Raw genomic sequence first — 24,221 nt, 5'->3', positions numbered from 1 at the left:
TGTTTGAAATATTTACCTAGCGATATAATATTTAGTCTTTCAAAACTAAATATATTTCGAAGTTCATTTTTAAAACCATTTAGAAAAATATTATAATTCGTAGCGTTTTCATTTGAAAACTTAAATAAATACAATTCATTTATGTATTAACTTTTTAAATATCAATCGCATCTCCAAGCGAAATGTTACTATCGTGTACTAGACTAATTTAAAATCATATATATTTAATATACAAAAACACGCTTTAAATACACGTTGCACATTATTTACATATAACTAATAACCGATATTCCAATTTACGTTATTTAAACAAGACATTTTATTTATACAAATTCTATTATATTGAAAAACGTTTTCGCACGTTTGAAAATAGATTAATCAAATATCATGGAATTCAATTCTCCACTACTTTTGTCTAACTCATAATAAGTGACACTTTGTTCTCATTTGTAAATCACTTTACCAATTATTCCGAATACCGTTAAAAGCAAGGGTTTCCTAATTCAAAGTGGACCTCATAACAGAGACTCGAAATCAAAATTCAATGTATATGATATTATCTTTCAATCTCGTCAATAACTATATTAAACTTATGTCAATATAATACTCTCATGTAAAGTATTATCCATTCATTATTTTATTAATGTTATCCAGTCGTAAATAGATCTCATAACTTATATTCATATTAATTAAACCGTTAAATGTTTTGTTAATATTTCTCAAATTATCAATTACACATATGTATATATTCATACATATCTATTTACACATAATTGTTCGTGAATCGTTAGGCATGGTCAAAGGGTATTTGATTTCATGAATATAGATTTCAAAACTTTACGAGACTCAACATTACAGATTTTGCTCATCGTGTCAGAATCATATAAAGATTAAAGTTTAAATTTGATCGGAAATTTCCGGGTCATCACAGTACCTACCCGTTAAAAGAAATTTCGTCCCGAAATTTGATCGAGGTCGTCATGACTAACCATAAGAATGTTTTCATGATGAATATGAGTTGATAAATAGAGTTTTATCATCATTGAGTAATATAGATAAAACAATTTGATTACGCGAAGAGTATAAATGAAGCTATCACAATAGAGTGAAATGAGTAACGTATATTCGTTTTAACCGATGACGTAATTATAATTGATTTCCAGAATTTAAGGGATTTAAAGAAAATCTTTGTAATAAAATTTGGTTCTTTGGCGATTAAGGAAATTAGGATCTTCTTGGATTAGATGCAATAATCTGTTTCAATTGCTTTATCGGATATTTTACTACAAATCCACCCCCTTCTTTTCTTTATTTTCCATATCTCACATCTTCTATTATTTCTCCTCAATTCATACTTTAAAACATTTGTCAATATGCTCCATCCTATTCCGATCCTTGATATACTTCTAACTTTCATATTTGTCATTCTTCTTTTTCATCTACCACTGGAGGAAGTTAGTTTCTTCTACCATTACCTTGGGGTTATAGTGTTTTTCATTCTTCTGTGTCTTTATATTGCTATACGCATTGATATACACGGTTTGTAATTTCTGGGTGGTTGTTGGGTTTTATATCTTCCCTTATACTTCGATGTCCCTGCTTCTGTCTCCTATAATCATTGTCATCCACAGTTAATGTCCTCTCCTATTTGCTGCAGTTTATGCCTCCATTTACACTTCGAAACTTCATTCTCTCATTTCCTCTTCTTGTCATTAAGCCTCGCATGTAATGGTCCAGAATTCGTAGGTATGGATTTTAGAATGAACATAGTAAGTATTCTAAGAAAGAAATCGTAATGGCGCGATTTTGATTTGTTAAATTACCAGAATATCCCGGAAAAGACCGAATCACCAAGATAAAATATTTTCTTGATATGTTTAGAGATTAGATAGAATGTAAGAGTCGTGTAAATGGCACATGATGACGGTATGTTCTGTGAATCATCACATTCCATTAAAAAAACTCAGCATGAACTACTGTAATATAATCACGTTGATCAAGTGTCATTATATTATACTAACTCATGCTTCAGTTCCCAACACTACTTTAAAAACATTCATATTCAAATTTTTTAGAATTTAGAAACTAACACAGTTTCTTTTATGTTACAGATATTACGGAGAGATAAATGATTTCAGATAAGAATGCTTATGAAAATATCTTCAGGAATATCGAGGATATTTATAATGAAAGATGCGATGATATCTTAGAATGTTTAAAATATGATGACGATGAAGAATATTGTCCGCAAAGGTTTAGAGTCAGGAGCAAGGTATTCGTTAATGACTTCGTCAGAAACAGAATCATCATGATTCTTTAAATACAGGCTTTAGTCCTTGTATTTGTCCTTGGTCTCCTTCATGGTCTGCTCAATCCATTGTTCAGTACCAACTCTTTTTTTTTTTTTGGGCTTTACCAACACATTATTTTTTTTTTGTCATCAAACTTTTGACTGTTAAAGTCGTTTACAGCTTTTGCTGCTTCATTAGCATTTTGAGAACTAATTCATAGTTTGAGATGTTTTTCAGAAACTTCACATTCGAAGTGTGTGAGTTTAGGAGATAAACGTTTTATACATAATTATTGAAGTAGAAACGCTGCGAGATTTCAAAATACTGATTGCTGATTTTCAGTAATTGGTATGGCAATTCTTGTTGTAAGGTGCGGATGAGTAGAAGATGGAATTTCAATGAATAAGTATAGTGACTTTTCGAAGAGGTTTAAGTCGAAGGTTAATGAAGTTGTTGATAAGTTTACTGCTAATGTGGTGAGATACAAAAGGTTCCCTGGTAACAATGATGAAAGGGTAATCGTTATACTAAGGCTTATTTGAATGAACAAATGAAGGTGATTTGCTGGAGCTGTGACAAAACTGGCTACCTTGAGAAAGAATCGTAAAGTTGTTCTTGCTAATAAATGCCAAAGGGTTTGCTACGGATACGTGTTAGATTATGACTTTGATTTCGAGTGTTTTTCAGGTACAAGACTTCGGGTAATGTGTGGTTGGATCATCATCTCGATTGTTCATTATTTGAAGTGTCTTCCGAAATTTAGAAGTGTTTTAAATGTAGCTTATCATTGTCAATATCCAAAGGATGAAATTGTCATGAATCTCGATTGATTCTCATATCCTTCTGAGTGTTACAATTAAAGGTGATGTTATATCACAGTTTTGAAGTCAAAGTATAGCTTTGAAAGATATAGGAATCTAAGAGTGATGATTTCAGTTATATCTTGAATTGAATTCTGAGATTTCAAAATTAGAATATGTAATTAGATTTGAATGAGTATGGTTGTTTTGATTTCTATAGATGAATGTATAGTTGATGATTATTGAATCAGCATCGAAGGATGTAGCATATTAATTGTGAATTTAAGTATCTCTCGGGTATTACCTACCCGTTAAAAAAATTTCACAGATAACATTTTGAACAAGAATTTTCGTTACAGTCTTCATGAAAATATATGTGGGTATATTTTCTTCCGATGTAATACAGATTCAATGAGTTAATATCATATTAAGCTCATTTGATTTTTTTTTGGCTTGAATTAGAAATGAATAATCTCTAAAACATTAGAGATTACATAATCTTTGCGGAGTATTTCCCTAATGTAATCAATACTTCAATATTTATTCTTATAGATATTTCCTTAGTGAATCATGCTGATGCTCATAGAACTCTTGCTAACTTCGCAAGATACGAATGTTGTTTTCCAGTAAGTTTCGAGTACATCGAAGATGAAAGTGTAAAATCAAACATGTTATTGAATGATACACTTGGTTTATTATGAAACCGAATTCATTTAATTGAATCAGAGATTGTAGTTAATGAGGGTTAGGTTGTTAACGAAGGGTGTACATCATAGCATATTAATAATATGAATTTAACCGAGTAGTATCTACCCTTTTTCAATTCATACTCAATAGCTTAGTACGAAAGATTCATTATAGTTTTCAAAATTCATATATATAAAATATATATAAATTCTTCCTAAGGAATGAGTTATTACTTCATAACTCGTTGCTACAATATACTCGTTGCTAATTAGTGATTATGTCCACGGCGATTCTTGAACTGACGGAGCTCGTGATGCTATAGGTGCTGCTAGTGCTGATGATACTGACAACACTGACGGTGCTGGTGATACTGACGATATTGTTGGTGCTGATGATACTGACGATATTGTTGGTGCTGATGATACTGACGATATTGTTGGTGCTGATGATACTGCCGGTAACTGCTGGTGATGCTTGTATAACAAGTCTAGCTTGTAAATCACGCACCATTCTTGTCAGGGTTTTGATTCTTCTCTCTATCATCTATGTCCACTTATCTGATTTATGGTTAAGGCTGAAATAGATAATCTCTAAGACTTTAGAGGTTACCTAATCAACGCAGAATGTTTCTCCGATGAAGTTATGAATCAATACTTCATCGTTTGTTGTTGTTGGTACTCCTTGGTATCTATGGTGCGTGTGATGTTGATATTCAAGGTACAGATTGTGATGTTGATGTGTGTGATGCGAATGTGATTGTTGGTGGTGGTAATGATACTGTTGGTGTTGATGACGGTGGTACCATTGATGTCGGTGATGCTGCTGATGCTTAGGGTATTGAGGCTAGCGATGTTGATTTTACTGGCGGTACTGATTATGCTGCTGGTGCTGCTGATGGTGTTTGTAATCCTTGCACCATGTTTTCCAAAGCCACTACTCGAGCGCGAAGTTCGTTAACTTTTGCTAGTACACCGTGATGATTGGCGGTTGGAGCGAGCGGATGAATAAGATTCGTAATATGGGATAGTATATAATCGTGACGAGATACTCTAGAAATGAGAGAGAAAATGGTGTTTCGAATAGGTTCGCCGGTAAGTGCTTCAGGTTCATCGCCAAGAGGTGATTGTGGTGGGTGGAAGGGATCACCTTCTTCTTGTCTCCAATGATTTAGTATATTACGAACCCATCCCCAATTCATCCAGAACAGATGATGGGAATTTGGTTGGTCCATTCCGGTGACGCTGCTTTAGGAGCTCAGGTAGATATCCATATCGGAATAGTCGTCGGAATCTGAGGAGTTCGAACTGGTTGAGGGATCCATCCCGTATGATCAGGGAAAGGATTTTTGGTATGATATAGATTGTATGATTTAGGTTTGGTATTCTTCAATTACATAATTTGTATATGTATATATAATACCAAAATTCCATAAATTACGGAGAATCTTTGAAAAGATGTCAGTCAAAGTTCACAGTAACAGATATGCTAAGATAAGAATTTGTCTATACACTATTATGCAATAAATGCAGGAGAACGCGTCTAGACTTAAGAATGATAAGCAGATAATTTTTGACACAAAATGATAAGCAAAATTTTTTTTGACATGCAGACCAGGTCGAAGTCCAGACTCACTAATGCATCCTAACGACTATCAGTTAGACACACTAATGCAAGACCTGGTTCGCTAAGACCACCGCTCTGATACCAACTGTAGCGACCCGTCCTAATCCATCCGAACGAAGTCCATATCGATTAAAAACGATTCACAACAGTTGATTACATCGCGAGGTATTTGACCTCTATATGATACATTTTACAAACATTGCATTCGTTTTTGAAAAGACAATCTCTCATTACATCGAAAGTTGACGGCATGCATACCATTTCATAATATATCTAACTATAATTGACTTAATAATAATCTTGATGAACTCAACGACTCGAATGCAACGTCTTTTGAAATATATCATGAATGACTCCAAGTAATATCTCTAAGATGAGCAGATGCATAGCGAAAGATTTCTTTCATACCTGAGAATAAACATGCTTTAAAGTGTCAACCAAAAGGTTGGTGAGTTCATTAGTTTATCATAAATAATCATTTCTTAATTTTAATAGACCACAAGATTTCATATTTCCATTTCTCATAAACATACGTCCCATGCATAGAGACAAAAAAATATCATTCATATAGATTGAACACCTGGTAACCGACATTCACAATATGCATATAAGAATATCCCCATCATTCCGGGATCCTCCTTCGGACATGATATAAATTTCGAAGTACTAAAGCATCCGGTACTTTGGATGGGGCTTGTTGGGCCCGATTGATCTATCTTTTGGATTCGCGTCAATTAGGGTGTCTGTTCCCTAATTCTTAGATTACCAGACTTAATAAAAAGGGGCATATTCGATTTCGATAATTCAACCATAGAATGTAGTTTCACGTACTTGTGTCTATTTTGTAAAACACTTATAAATATTGCGCATGTATTCTCAGCCCAAAAATATAAATGTATAAAGGTAAATAAAACTCACGCATATAATTATTGTAAAACAGTTAATAAAACATTTGCATGTATTCTCAGCCCCAAAATGTAAAGAGTAAAAGAGGAGCAAATGAAACTCACCATACTGTATTTTGTAGTAAAAATACATATAACATCATTGAACAAGTGTAAGGTTGGCCTCGGATTCACGAACCTATATTAATTATATATATTTATATGTTGGTCAATATCTGTCTAATAATTTAGGTCAAGTCATAGTGTACCACAATCCTAATGCTCGAGACTAATATGCAAAAGTCAACAAAAGTCAATTTGACTCAAAATGATTTCCAGAATTTATACATGATTATTATATAGTTTAAATATCGTCGTTTTTTATTTAAATATTTTTAAAAGATTTATTAGAATAATTCTTTTATTAATAAGTAAAATTTTATATTAACATTTATATAATATATTTTTATATATAATAAAATTTATAAAATTTATTTAATATCATAAAGATAATATGATAGGTATTATTAATGAAATTTTATTACACGTAGTAAAATATGTTTATATCACATATTTATTTGATAAAATACTATCTATAATAATAATAAATAAAAGTTGTATTATTTTGTAATAATAATAATTATTATTCTATTAATATAATATCAATATTTAAATTTACTTAAAATGATAATATGATAAAATGATAATTTTAGTTATGATAACTTTAATATTTACGATACTTTAAAATAACCATTTTATTTAAAATAATAATAATAATGATATTTTATAATAGCAATGACATTTCTATTAAAATGATAATTTTTGTTAAAATGATAGTTTTAATACTAATGATACTTTTAATAATAATAATGGTAAAATTAATAAGAACGATAATTTTATCTAAATCAATATCTTTAAATTTCATCATTATACTCATACACATTATTTCCTAATCAATTTGTTAATAGCTTTTAAATCATCTTTTGTATCGCGTTCATTTTAATGATAATAATAGTAATCATAATAATTAAGTGTTACTAATATTAGTTTTAATTTTAATCATACTAATAATAATAAATATTATGATAATGATAATACTAATAACTATTATAATGATAATAATAATAATAATAATACTAATTATAACTTCAACGATAATAACGATAATATTAATAATGATAATACTTTTTATTGATACTGATAATAATAATAATAATAATAATAATAATAAGAATAATAATAATAATTAGATAAAACTAGAACGACGATAATAACGACGATAATAATAATCATTTTTAATAATAATATAAAAATTCAATTGACTATAGCTTCTAATCCACCCGTCAAAACCATTCGGTATCTAAAGGAAAAGTTCTTAATTTTTCGCTAGCTTTCCAAGGACATGCATATCTTATACCTTATCTCAACTGCATGTGTAACTAAATTCAAGATTCAACATAACCTATCTAAGGGCAATATCAAAAATACAAGCATGCATAATCCTATTTTCTCGAGCACTAGTCAGGGATACACTATTAATAAATAAAAGTTAAGTTATAAGTGCTCACGTATCAATATTGAGATTCAATATTGCAGGAAAGTACGTAGACGCAACAGAGATGATAAACACTAGATTTAACTCACGAGCATACCCCCGAACATTACCCATAACTTCCATAGCTATAACCCATAATTTCCTTAGCTCTATCCCACTCATAAAACCCGTCTTGAAATAATTCGCTCATTACCTCGTCGTAGTATTTTATGTATAATACTAATAATATCGCTACCTAATATTATTATTATTAATACTAATAATAATAATATTAATAATAATAACCTTGATATTAATAATAATAATAATATAAATAATACTGAATTCTATACGTAGTACTAGATATATGGAAGTGGATGTTTGTGTGTGCATAACAATCTGATTACGCTTGCATTTTATAGAACCATTAAGTCTTGCACCTCATGCTTCCGTGATTTGCGGCTTCAATGTTTACATCATATATGAAATAAAAATAATAATAATAAAGAACGTGATTTGCGGTTGAAAAAAGTTGGAATGTTACTCCCGTGATTTATGGTTTACATCATAACATATATGAATTAAAAAAAACGTGGTGTTTAGTTTATATTATATTATATTTAATATAATATATTTAATTTATATAATTATTTATATATTATATTATATTTATGTTCATGATAAAAATATAATTTTTACAAAAATGACACGGTCGTGGTCTCACGACTCATGTACAACTTTCGGTTTTTCAAGCGCACTTTCGTACGTTTAGAAAACTAGCCTTTTACGTTACGCGACGTGTACCCTTATTAATAATTGGACTTACTCATCAATAAATTATCTTATAAAAAATGTAACTTATAAAATTGAGCGTTGTGGTCATTTACTTTTATAAATCAGTGACTCGTTTTTTATCAAAATATATTATTTTAAATTAGGACGTTTTATGACTAAATTAAAAAAAAAAATATATATATATATATATATATATATATATATATATATATATATATATATATATATATATATATATATATATATATATATATATATATACATATTTTTATTTAGGATTGTATCTTTATACATAATATGTATGTTTGAAATATTTACCTAGCGATATAATATTTAGTCTTTCAAAACTAAATATATTTCGAAGTTCTTTTTTAAAACCATTTAGAAAAATATTATAATTCGTAGCGTTTTCATTTGAAAACTTAAATAAATACAATTCATTTATGTATTAACTTTTTAAATATCAATCGCATCTCCAAGCGAAATGTTACTATCGTGTACTAGACTAATTTAAAATCATATATATTTAATATACAAAAACACGTTTTAAATACACGTTGCACATTATTTACATATAACTAATAACCGATATTCCAATTTACGTTATTTAAACAAGACATTTTATTTATACAAATTCTATTATATTGAAAGACGTTTTCGCACATTTGAAAATAGATTAATCAAATATCATGGAATTCAATTCTCCACTACTTTTGTCTAACTCATAATAAGTGACACTTTGTTCTCATTTGTAAATCACTTTTCCAATTATTCCGAATACCGTTAAAAGCAAGGGTTTCCTAATTCAAAGTGGACCTCATAACAGAGACTCGAAATCAAAATTCAATGTATATGATATTATCTTTCAATCTCGTCAATAACTATATTAAACTTATATCAATATAATACTCTCATGTAAAGTATTATCCATTCATTATTTTATTAATGTTTTCCAGTCGTAAATAGATCTCATAACTTATATTCATATTAATTAAACCATTAAATGTTTTATTAATATTTCTCAAATTATCAATTACACATATGTATATATTCATACATATCTATTTACACATAATTGTTCGTGAATCGTCAGCCATGGTCAAAGGGTATTTGATTTCATGAATATAGATTTCAAAACTTTACGAGACTCAACATTACAGATTTTGCTCATCGTGTCGGAATCATATAAAGATTAAAGTTTAAATTTGATCGGAAAATTCCGGGTCATCACAAATGGGTCGCAGCAGCCTTCTTCCACGTTTAAATAACAGCCCAATAAGCCCACACTCACAAGACAGCTTTTATTTAAAAAAAATATACTTGCAGTAGCCTGGTTTCGAACCCAGGACCTCTCAAAAATCACAAACACTCAAACCACTCCTCCATCTATTTCTTCCTGAAATAAATCAAACCTAAAATCTATTAAACCAATATTTTTTGTTTCATTTTCTTCTTCAACAAATCGATTAGGGGTATCTTGATAAAAACATTTATGTAACTTCATCATCATCATAAATACATCTAATCATCAGAGATCATCACTTCATCATCATTTATCTCGTCTCTATAACATCACCATAGTTACCATCATCAATATTCACGTTCATCATCACTTTTATATTACGATTCATCGTCTTCAACGTTTAACAAACGTAACCATCATCATCTACTGATTATTATCACCTCATCATATCATAACATCATTATGATCATCGACATAAAATCACGATTTCATCGCGCCCAATACTATTCATCACCTTCAACCTCACGTTATATCATCGTCACAATCTTCCTTCACAATTATTTTCGCCTGAACAGAAGTAGTAATAGCAGAATCGTAGTTATACAGTAGACAGAAAGTAGCAGTGAAGGGTGGGTGTGATGTTTGTTCGTGACAAGAAAAATAAAACAGAAAATAAGTAGCGACGGTTTCAATAACAGCAATGAATAATAGTTTATCAAGTTGTAGGCAACGATGGTGGTAGTGTTTGTTGTTGAAGTTAGTAGATGACGGGTGTTCCTTTGGTTTGCATGTGGTGGTTTAAGATGGTGCATCATGGTGAAGTGGTGACGGTTTTTCAAGTAGAGAGGGAGAGAGATAAGAAAGATAGAGAGTAAGTGATATAGAGAGAGATTTAGAGAGTGAAGAGATGGTTTGTCGTGTGATTTCATTGAACGAGAAATATAGAGAAAGAGAGTGGTGGCTAGGGTGTTTCACGGTGATGGTGGCCGGTGGTGATGAGGTTGAGGTGGTGATGGTCATGGTGTATGATTGATGATGATGGTGGTTGAAGGGTTGGACAAAGGGGGCGGTTAGTAGTTGTTCTCGGGTGAGGGTTTATTTACTCTTAAGTGTATCATATACATATATATATCATATACATATATGATATTAGTCAGGATATTATATAGTAATAGAATTCTTAATCTTAGTATAACAGTAGAGTTTATTTACAAATTGGGTTGGTTATGATGTTGACAAAAAGCAAACAAGAAACAAGACTTCATATGTCTAGACACACACAGTAAATCTCCACTCAATATTATGTATCATATTATAATAAGAAGATGTTATTATTAATAAAACGTGTGATTAAGTTAGCCGTCACCTTTCACGGACTGGACTTCGTGCTCTATTGATAATCAGTGGCGGATAAAAGTCTTCAAAAAAATCCCATATTTTTAAATTAACTCTATTTATTTATTTTGGTCATTATGGTATAAAATTCAGTCATTAACTATTAAATAAAAATTACATTAATTATTCACTCCCAACCCCAAGTAAAATATAAAAAGTTTTAAAATTTAATAACTAGATCCTAAATACATTTTTAGTTAGCCTAAAATTTATAGAACTCATTTTCGAATCACCGTTGATTTTAAAATCATATAAGTTTGAATTTTAACTTGCTTAATATCAATCGAGTGACAATTGAGTGTCACTGTCATTACTAAGTAGATTCGAAATCAAAAACATATATTCAATACACTTTCTATATATATATATATATATATATATATATATATATAGATTTATTTTAAATTTTATTATATCTTATATTATTTTATTTTACAAAAATTAATTCTAATAACTAAATAATATAATATTTCAAATTATATTTTGAATTAATATATATATTTATAGTTTCAAATATATATGTATCTATTTGTAAATAGTTGTTCGTGAATCGTCTAGAACAGTCGAAGGGTAACAGTTTACATGAAAATAGTTTACAAATTTTAATATTCAACATTACAGACTTTGCTTATCGTGTCTAAACCATATAAAGATTAAGTTTAAATTTGGTCGAAAATTTCTAGGTCATCACAGTACCTACCCGTTAAAGAAATTTCGTCCCGAAATTTGATTGGGATGGTCATGGCTTACAATAAGTATGTTTTCATGACTCATACGAGCTGCAAATTAAAGTTTTATCATCATTGAGTAATATAGATAAAACAATTTGATTTTTATGAAGAGTACGTGTGAAGTTATCGCAAAAGAGTGAAATGAGAAAAGTAAAGTCTCGTCATATCTTTTGACGTGGATAGAGTTGATATCCGGAGTTCAAGGAATTTAGAGATAATCTTAGTAATAAGATTTAGTTATTCGATAATTAAAGAAATAGGATCTTCTTTGGTTAAATGAGATAATCTGTTTTGATTGCTCTGTCGGGTATTTCACTATAAATTCACCCTTCTCATTTCCTTTATATTTTGGAGTTCCATCCTTTTGTTTTTCTCTTTCCGACTTTAAGTCAAGCGAATAATGGTCCAGAATTCGTAGGTATGAGGTTTCGAAATGAATATAGTTAATGTTTTAAGAGGGAAATTGTAATGGCACGATCTTGATTGGTTAAATTACCAGAATTTAAGAGAAAAGATAGAACTATCAAGAAGATATGTTCTCGATATGTTTGGAGATTAGGTAGAATGTAAGAGTCATGTAACATGGCACATGATGATGTTATGGTCTGTGAATCAGCACGTTTCATTAGAAACTCAGCATGACTTACTGTAATATAATCACGTTGTTCAAGTGTCATTATATTATACTAACTCATGCTTCAGTTCCCAACACTTCTTCAAAAAAAAAACATTCATAATTTAAACTCGAAGGTTTAAAGAATATAGAAACTATACAGTTTCCTTTATGATGTAATACTGATAACGCGAGAAAATAGATGACTTCGGATAAGAATATTTATGAAGATATCTTCAGAAATATTGAGGATATTAATATTGAAAGATACGATAATATCTTAGAATTTTAGAATCAAATTGTGATGAAGAAATTCATTCACTATGATTTAGAGCAATTAAGGAGCATGGTATTCGCTAAAGATTTCATCAGAAACAGAATCATCAGGATTTTTTATGTACAAGTTTAGTCCTTGTGATTTGTTCAGAGTTTCAGAATGAGAGATCATAATTCTAAGAGATAAATGTTATATGTATATATAACTTTTGATGTAGAAACGCTGCGAGATTCAAAATACTGATTGCTGATTTCCCGATACTTGGTATGGAAATTCTCGTTACAAGATGCCGATGAGTTCATGAAAAGACTTTAATAGATAAATATAGTGTTTTATCGAAGAGATTTAAGCCAAGGAGCAATGAGGTTGCTGGTACGTCTGCTGGTAATATGATGGAATATAAAAAGTTCACCAGTAATAATAAAAGAGCACACATATATATCAAGGTTATAATAAGGTTGTTTCGAACGAAAAATCGAAGTTGACTTGATGAAGCTGTGACAAAACTGACTATCTCGAACATGAGTTGCAAGTTATTTTCGATAATAATAACGCTAAAGGAATTAGCACAGCTATGTGATAAATGTTTACTCAGTTTCTGAGAGTTCTTCAGATGCATGATTATTGCTTAAATCTTTCTTCTTGTAGATGAAGTGCGGTTGGTTCATCCTCTAGATTGAGGTGTTTTCAAAAATCATGAAAGGTTTGAACGCAAATTGTAATCGTCAAGATACAAATGAGGTTTAAGATGAAATCAAGTGGCAAACTTGAAGAAATGTTTAGTTTCATATGTTATAATCAATATTTTAATTCATTTTAATTGTCCAATGTTATTAGTCCACAGTTAGTAGTCCACAATTATTAGTTCAACAATTCATATATAGTTTAATTTATAATATTCGAATTAATTAATACGTGTCGTGACTCGTTGTATACATGTCTCGGACTCGATCACAACTCAAAGTATATATATTATTGTAGAATCAACCTCAACCCTGTATAGCTAACTCGGTCATTACTGCATATAGAGTGTCTATGATTATTCTAAATAATATATATATAGATGCGTCGATATGATATGTCAAAACCTTGTATACGTGTCCCGATATTTAAAGTGCGTAAATAACAGTATTTAAATGACGATAAATGAAGTGCGTAAAATAAATAACAGAAATTAAATGACGATAAATAAAATTGCGAGAATTAAAATTGCGATAAATTGTGATAATTAAATGTAATAATGAATTAACAGTTAGCTAGGATTTTGTTAGCGTGGATTCTTAACAAAATTTCGCATAGTTAATTTGAATGTTTTCTTCATTATACCACTTGTTGAATTCTGATAAGTCAGAATCCAAATATGGAATTGAATGGTTATTCTGTGGTGAACGGATACGTATATCTGTGGATGTAAGTGGGATAGTAAATGACTGTTGAATCGGATTCGAAGAATGTACAGTGTAACTTATTAATGTGAAATCTAAATATTTCTCGGGTGTTACCTACCCGTTAAAATATTTTCACCATTAACAGTTTGTACGAAAGAATTTTTAATTACAATCTTTATGAAAATATACTTACATATATATTCTCTTCAGATGTAATCATGGATTTAATGAGTTAATATAATATTAATCTCATTTGATTTACCGTTAGAACTAGAATACATAATCTCTAAAACATTAGAGATTACATAATCACCATGAAGAACGAAGATAAATGATGTAGAACGATTCATAGAACGATGATTATGCTCGAGGTACATAATGAGATGTTGAGGCGTGTGTTGTTGAAACTTGGGTTGTTGGTGGTACTGTTAGTGCCGGTGATGTTGCTGAAGCTGGTACATTTTGCACCATATTTTCCAAGGCTACAACTCGGGCGCAAAGCTCGTTGACTTCTTCCATTACTCCAGGATGATTTTTGGTCGGAACGAGTGGATGAATAAGGTTTAGAATTGTGGATAGAATAAAATCGTGACGAGCTACCCTAGAAATAAGCGAGAAAATGGTGTTTCGGATAGGTTCGCAGGTAAGTGCTTCAGGTTCTTCACCAAGAGGTGAATTCGGTTGGTGGAAGGGATCGCCTTCTTCGCGTCTCCATTGATTAAGTCAACTACGAACCCATCCCTAATTCATTCAGAATTGGCGATGATTGATTTGTTGATCCATTCCGGTTATACTACTTTCGGAGCTCAAGTGTGTTTCCATATCGAAATAGCTGTCGGAATCCGAGGAATTCGAACTAGTTGAGAGATCCATCTCATACGATCAGATGGAGGATTTTTGATATGAATTAGATTATAGGATGTAGATTAGTATCCTGCAATACATAATTTTCATATGCATATATAATACTAAAATCCCATAGTTACGGAGGAATCTACGGAAGCTGTCATGCAAGGTCTATAGTAACAGATACGCTAAGATATGAATTTCGTCTATACACTATCGATGCACTAACTGCAGTAAGATGTGTCTAGACTAAGAATGATAAGCAGGTAATTTTCGACAAAAAATGATAAGCAAAACATTTGACATGCAGACACGGTCGAAGTCCAGACTCACTAATGCATCCTAACAACTATCAGTTAGACGCACTAATTCAAGACCTGGTTCGCTAAGACCACCGCTCTGATACTAACTTTCATGACCCGTCCTAATCCATCTGGACGAATACATTACATTTGGTTACATCGCGAGGTATTTGACCTCTATATGATACATTTTACAAACATTGCATTCGTTTTTAAAAGATAAACTTTCTTCACATCGAAAGTTGACGGCATGCATACCATTTCATAATATATTCAACTATAATTGACTAAATAATAATCATAATGACCTCAATGACTCGAATGCAACGTCTTTTGAAATATGCCATGAATGACTCCAAGTAATATCCTTAACATGAGCTAATGCACAGCGGAAGATTTCTTTCATACCTGAGAATAAACATGCTTTCAAGTATCAACCAAAAGGTTGGTGAGTTCATAGGTTTATCGTAAATAATAAAATTCATCATTTTAATATACCACAAGATTTAAATACAGTACACCTATCTCGTGTACGAAACCATTTTCATAAATCTTAGTAACCGTACACATAACTTCTAATTCTTAGGTTACCAAGCAATAATAATCAGTGGAAAATATTCACAACAATTAGTGGCAATTATCACGTCCAAGTAATTCAATAATAATCCACAGAACTTCTGCTGCATAATAATTCATTCGAGGAATGTTTTGCTTGTGTCTATCTCGTCAAACATTTATAAAAGCATTTCATGTATTCTCAGTTCAAAATATAATTCAAAAGCATTTAATAAAGCAGTTGTAAAAACAGCGCATGTATTCTCAGTCCCAAAAATATAAAGAGTAAAAGGGAATCAAATGAACTCACAATACGATATTTTGTAGTAAAAATATGCATACGACGGAACTGAACAACGCAGGGTTGGCCTCGGATTCACGAACCTATATCATTTATATATATATTAACACACATAATTGTAATCGAACAACTTTATATTTATTTTGTTATGTATTAAGATTAATATTCTTATGTATATTTTATTAATACTTATAATTTTAATATGATAGTATTTTTAATAAATTCGAGTTATATTAAAACGTAAATGAACAAAAAGTATTTTATTAGTAAAAGTAGTATACTTATTATATATACTTTTATATATATCTAATGTTTGTGTCTATCTTATGATATCTATCTTTTTAGTTTAAGATCATAAAATATAGTTATATTTTATATACAAAATACATTTAAAACTAAAGTTATAGTTAGTAATGTTAATAATAATAATAATAATAATAATAATAATAATAATAATAATAATAATAATAATAATAATAATAATAATAATAATAATAATAATAATAATAATAATAATGATAATAATAATAATGATATTAATAGTAAAAATAATAATAATAATAATAATAATAATAATATAGTTGTAATAATAATAATAATGATATTAGTAGTAAAAATAATAATGATAATGATAATAATATTGATATTAGTAATAATAATACTTATTTTAACAAAAATAATAATAATAATAATAATAATAATAATAATAATAATAATAATAATAATAATAATAATAATAATAATAATGATAATGATAATAATAATAATAATAATAATAATAATAATAATAATAATAATAATAATAATAATAATAATAATAATAATAATAATAATAAAATAATAATAAAAATAATATGAATAATAAGTATACTACCTTAAGGAAATAGCTAAAAAAAAATAATGTCGCAGCCTGGGCTCGAACTCACGACCTCTCGCTTATTAATTTCCTTCTAAACCGCAACACCATTCATCACTTTCTTGAATTAATACCCTCTTATAATCTTTTTAACCCGTCACTATGATCAATATCATCTTATTTAGTAATTTAATCACTTCTTAATTATAAGATAGTCCATCATTATTCAAGCCCAATCACCAAATAAGAGATATGGATTGGATTCATGTTTAATGGGTCGCAGCAGCCTTCTTCCACGTTTAAATAACAGCCCAATAAGCCCACACTCACAAGACAGCTTTTATTTAAAAAATATATACTTACAGTAGCCTGGTTTCGAACCCAGGACCTCTCGAAAATCACAAACACTCAAACCACTCCTCCATCTATTTCTTCCTGAAATAAATCAAACCTAAAATCTATTAAACCAATATTTTTTGTTTCATATTCTTCTTCAACAAATCGATTAGGGGTATCTTGATAAAAACATTTATGTAACTTCATCATCATCATAAATACATCTAATCATCATCAGAGATCATCACTTCATCATCATTTATCTCGTCTCTATAACATCACCATAGTTACCATCATCAATATTCACGTTCATCATCACTTTTATATTACGATTCATCGTCTTCAACGTTTAACAAACGTAACCATCATCATCTACTGATTACTATCACCTTCATCATATCATAACATCATTATGATCATCGACATAAAATCACGATTTCATCGTGCCCAATACTATTCATCACCTTCAACCTCACGTTATATCATCGTCACAATCTTCCTTCACAATTATTTTTGCCTGAACAGAAGTAGTAATAGCAGAATCGTAGTTGTACAGTAGACAGACCGTAGCAGAGAAGGGTGGGTGTGATGTTTGTTCGTGACAAGAAAACGAAAATAGAAAATAAGTAGCGACAGTTGCAATAACAGCAATGAATAATAGTTTATCAAGTTGTAGGCAACGATGGTGGTAGTGTTTGTTGTTGAAGTTAGTAGATGACGGGTGTTCCTTTGGTTTGCATGTGGTGGTTTAAGATGGTGCATCATGGTGAAGTGGTGACGGTTTTACAAGTAGAGAGGGAGAGAGAGAAGAAAGATAGAGAGAGTAAGTGATATAGAGAGAGATTTAGAGAGTGAAGAGATAGTTTGTCGTGTGATTTCATTGAACGAGAAATATAGAGAAAGAGAGTGGTGGCTAGGGTGTTTCATGGTGATGGTGGCCGGAGGTGATGAGGTTGAGGTGGTGATGGTCGTGGTGTATGATTGATGATGATGGTGGTTGAAGGGTTGGACGAAGGGGGCGGTTAATAGTTGTTCTCGGGTGAGGGTTTATTTACTCATAAGTATATCATATACATATATATCATATACATATATGATATTAGTCAGGATATTACATAGTAATAGAATTCTTAAACTTAGTATAACAGTCGAGTTTATTTACAAATTGGGTTGGTTGTGATGTTGACAGAAAGCAAACAAGAAACAAGACTTCATATGTCTAGACACACACAGTAAATCTCCACTCAATATTATATATCATATTATAATAAGAAGATGTTATTATTAATAAAATGTGTGATTAAGTTAGCCGTCGCCTTTCACGGACTGGACTTCGTGCTCCTTTAATAATCAGTGGCGGATAAAAGTCTTCAGAAAAATCTCATATTTTTAAATTAACTCTATTTATTTATTTTGGTCATTATGGTATAAAATTCAGTCATTAACTATTAAATAAAAATTACATTAATTATTCACTCCCAACCCCAAGTAAAATATAAAAAGTTTTAAAATTTAATAACTAGATCCTAAATACATTTTTAGTTAGCCTAAAATTTATAGAACTCATTTTCGAATCACCGTTTATTTTAAAATCATATAAGTTTGAATTTTAACTTGCTTAATATCAATCGAGTGACAATTGAGTGTTACTGTCATTTACTAAGTAGATTCGAAATCAAAAACATATATTCAATACACTTTATATACATATATACATATATATATATATATATATATATATATATATATATATATATATATATATATATATATATATATTAAATTTTATTATATCTTATATTATTTTATTTTACAAAAATTAATTCTAATAACTAAATAATATAAAATTTCAAATTATATTTCGAATTAATATATATATTTATAGTTTCAAATATATATGTATCTATTTATAAATAGTTGTTCGTGAATCATCGAGAACGGTCGAAGGGTAACAGTTTACATGAAAATAGTTTACAAATTTTAATATTCAACATTACAGACTTTGCTTATCGTGTCGAAACCATATAAAGATTAAGTTTAAATTTGGTCGAAAATTTCCTGGTCGTCACATGTTTAAAGGGGCGGAAATTGGAAACGAAAAAATTTCGCTTTCTCATCTTCAATAAGCGGATGATACAATTTTCATTGGTGAATGGACTAGGAAAAATATATATAGTCTTCAAAATCTTTTAAAGTGCTTTGAACTTGCATCAAGTTTGAAGGTAAACTATCATAAAAGTTGTTTGTATGGAATTAGAGTGAGTGATATGGAAATGAATCATGTGGCTAGTCGTATTGGTTGTCAAGTTGGGAAATTTCCTTTTACATATCTGGGGTTTCCAATTGGTTCTAAAATGAAGAAAGTAAAGGATTGGGAAGTGGTCATTAAAAAGATAAAATTATGGCTTACGGACTGGAAAATGCTTTCGTTGTTATTCGGAGGAAGATTAACTCTTATTAAATCGGTTCTTAATAGTCTCCCATTGTACTTTTTCTCACAATTTCGTGCTCCCCCATGTGTGTTAATGTAACACCCTTTTTTTTTAATATACAGCGGAAGACTTAATTTACATAAATTCTCTTTGTTAATTTCAAACATGATTAACACAAATGCTTATTTAATTACTTCATTACATACCACAACTGTTACGTTAAACGACTAGTTACATATTTACAAAAGTTAAGACACCAGAGTTCGTCTTGTCAAACATATCTTCAATCTGACTCTCGTCCCTACCAGCACTAAGATCCAAAACCTGCAAGAGAGGGGTGAGGGGTTAACACAAGGCTAAGTGAATGGAACTATCAAAAGGTCTAGCATACAGTACCAACTTGTACTCCTATAACAACAACTACAACATACTACAACAAGCAACTAACAACTATGCTCCCACTAGAGGACCGGCGGCTTGTACGGGCACACGACCACTAGCTGATCAGGCTAGAGTCTACCGATAGTCCTTACTACTGAATCCCCAGTATAGTCATCCATATGCAGGTGATGCGTCATTCAGCACTATACTTAACAAACAGTAGCCAACTGGACACAACCACAACTAGGTTGACCTTTCTGAGCTAAACCTAACAGATCAAGGTTCCAACAACAACAACTAGTGCAAACACAACCAATCGACCACAACTACAGTAGGAAACTAATACTACTAAAAGCATGGAAACTCTAAACTGCGATCAACTGTACAGCATAACTGCTAAACATCGCAACTAACTACAATATAAACTTAGTAGCACAACTTCCTACTCTATAATATACCAAAAGATCATCCCACTCACCGAATACCAGCAACTACTCAGATTCTCACTACTGAGCCTCGTTCTTGTCTTTCTCACCTAAGAACACCATAAACATAGTTAGTTTCTGATAATGCTAAAAACGAACATATATTTCATAGCATTATTCCTCAAGAAAGACAAGCTTTTAGTTGCAATTGTTCTATTTACAAGTGATATTCGTTTTAATAATAAAAGGTGAAGACAAAAGACAGATTCGACGAATTGAAGACGCAAACGACCAAAAAGCTCAAAAGTACAAAAGACAATCAAAAAGGTTCCAATTATTGATAAGAAACGTCTCGAAATTACAAGAGTACAAGATTCAAAACGCAAAGTACAAGATATTAAATTGTACGCAAGGACGTTCGAAAATCCGGAACCGGGACCAGAGTCAACTCTTAACGCTCGACGCAACGGACTAAAAATTACAAGTTAACTATGTATATAAATATAATATAATATATAATTAATTATATTAATTATATATATATTATATTTATAAATAAAAACTGTCGGCAGAGAAAGACTCCAAGGGACTGAGCTGTAATTTCATTCTCCGCGACTCGCGGAGTTTGAAGAGGATTTCACCGCGAGTCGCGGAGCCCCAAAAATCGACTTTTCCTATAAAAGCAACCGAATTCTGATCGCAATTCATAATCTTTTTCTTTCTCATTCATACGTAAAATTTATATTTATATTTATAATTTATATTTTAATTTTAATTATAATTCTAATAATAAGGGTATGTTAGCGAATGTTGTAAGGGTGTAAGTCGAAATTCTGTCCGTGTAACGCTACGCTATTTTTAATCATTGTAAGTTATGTTCAACCTTTTTACATTAATGTCTCGTAGCTAAGTTATTATTATGCTTATTTAAAACGAAGTAATCATGATGTTGGGCTAATTACTAAAATTGGGTAATTGGGCTTTGTACCATAATTGGGGTTTGGACAAAAGAACGACACTTGTGGAAATTAGACTATGGGCTATTAATGGGCTTTATATTTGTTTAACTAAATGATAGTTTTTTAATGTTAATATAAAGATTTACAATTGGGCGTCCTTATAAATTACCATATACACTCGATCGGACACGATGGGCGGGGTATTTATATGTACGAATAATCGTTCATTTAACCGGACACGGGAATGAATTAATAGCCACTAGAATAATTTAAACAGGGGTGAAATTACATTCAAGGGTAATTGGTGTAATTGCTAACAAAGTAGTAAAACCTTGGTTTACATGCAGTCGATAACCTGGTGTATTCATTAAACAAAGTATTAAAACCTTGTTACAATTCGAATCCCCAATTAGTTGGAATATTTAACTTCGGGTATAAGAATAATTTGATGAGGACACTCGCACTTTATATTTATGACTGATGGATTGTTATGGACAAAAACCAGACGGACATATTAAATAATCCAGGACAAAGGACAATTAACCCATGGGCATAAAACTAAAATCAACACGTCAAACATCATGATTACGGAAGTTTAAATAAGCATAATTCTTTTATTTCATATTTAATTTCCTTTATTTTATATTTAATTGCACTTCTAATTATCGCATTTTTATTGTTATTGTATTTAATTGCACTTTTAATTATCGTACTTTTTAATTATCGCAAGTTTATTTTATCGCACTTTTATTATTCGCAATTTCATTATCGTTATTTACTTTACGCTTAAAATTAAGTCTTGTATTTATTTATTATTTTACATTTGGTTTTAACTGCGACTAAAGTTTTAAAATCGACAAACCGGTCATTAAACGGTAAAAACCCCCCTTTATAATAATAATATTACTTATATATATGTATTTGTATTTTTATAAAAGTAAACTAATATAGCGTTAAGCTTTGTTTAAAGATTTCCCTGTGGAACGAACCGGACTTACTAAAAACTACACTACTGTACGATTAGGTACACTGCCTATAAGTGTTGTAGCAAGGTTTAAGTATATCCATTCTCTAAATAAATAAATATCTTGTGTAAAATTGTATCGTATTTAATAGTTTTTCCTAGTAAAATATAAACTATTTCGTATCCCTTAGCTTTGACATCAAGTATTTTTGGCGCCGCTGCCGGGGACACTCTTAAACGCCGGAAGCGCAACGCTAATAAAAAAAAAAAATTTAGTTTACTTCTATTAAAAGTCGCTTTTATAAAAATACGTTTTAAATATTCGAAAATATAAAAAGAAAAACAAAAATATAAGTATTTTTAAGATTTTGTTAAAAATTTAAGTTTTATAAAGTATCTTTAGTTTGTAAAAATATAAGTTTTTATATATAACTTTTAGATTATAAAACAGAAAATTATAAAACAGAAAATAGAAAATATAAAAAAAAAATAAAAAAAAACGCGTCGAAATTAAAAGCTGTCAGTTGAATTTCCGAACCCCGCGACTCGCGGGGTTTACTGCCTTGAATACCGCAACTCGCGGAGATAACCTGACACGCCGACAGAAGCCCTAATTCAGCATTAATTACGATTAATTATTAATTATTATTATTATAACCCTAACTAATTATTATTATTATAATTACTTTTACTTTTTATTTAATTTATATATTTTAGTTAAATTAGTTTTATTAAATTGTAAAATTAATAGTTTTATTAAATAAATAATATAAAAATAATATTTTTATAAAAATTGTACTTTTTACAACTTTTTGTATATTTTTATATTTTGTCCCTTTTTAATCGTTTTAGCGTAATATTTGTATTTTTAGCTCATATTTAATTTTAAACTTAGTTTCTGCTATAGTTATTTTTACTCCTAGATTTTTAGGCTTTGCCGTAGAATTCCTTAAGTGCTTTTTCTTTAGACTAAGATTTAGGTACTTTAGAATTTTGCGACGCCTTTTTAAGTTTTAGTTTCTTTTTAAGTTATTTCCATTTGGGATTTAGTTTTTCCTGTAAGCTTTAATATTTTTAGACACTTTTTACTATGTATCAATTATCATTCCAATTAGTAATATCAATTTGCGATTATAATTTTAAGTTAGTTGTAGTAATAAGGTTAGGTTAGTCAAGTATTTTTAATTTTTTTTATAAGTTTCTTTTATTTTTCCGTCACCTTTTATATTTTTCAACCATTTTTCTTTTTCAATTTTTTTTTCCGACGAACTCTTTTTCTTTCTTATTTCTCGCTATTCTAGTTTTAGGACATAGATTTTTATTCTACTTCTTATCTAAATTTCTTAAAATTACGAAAATTTATTTTAAGTGGTTAAATTGATAGACATCAAAATTTTCTGGTTCGTAGTAATAGTTGGATTTGTACGTGGACCGGGTTATTGGAGCCAAACAGTCCTCAATTATATTGAGACCAAACGAATCCTGCCCCTCTGCTGCATCTTTTGGCTATTCAAAACGTGGGCAAAATCAGAAAAGTCTATTGATTGGATAACTTATTATAATTTTTCTTTCCTTTTAAAAACTAATAGGATATTCAGTGAAT

This window comes from Rutidosis leptorrhynchoides, chromosome 6, assembly GCF_046630445.1.
Source record: "Rutidosis leptorrhynchoides isolate AG116_Rl617_1_P2 chromosome 6, CSIRO_AGI_Rlap_v1, whole genome shotgun sequence".
Lineage (NCBI taxonomy): Eukaryota > Viridiplantae > Streptophyta > Magnoliopsida > Asterales > Asteraceae > Rutidosis > Rutidosis leptorrhynchoides.
Note: the sequence above shows the minus strand (reverse complement) of the source record.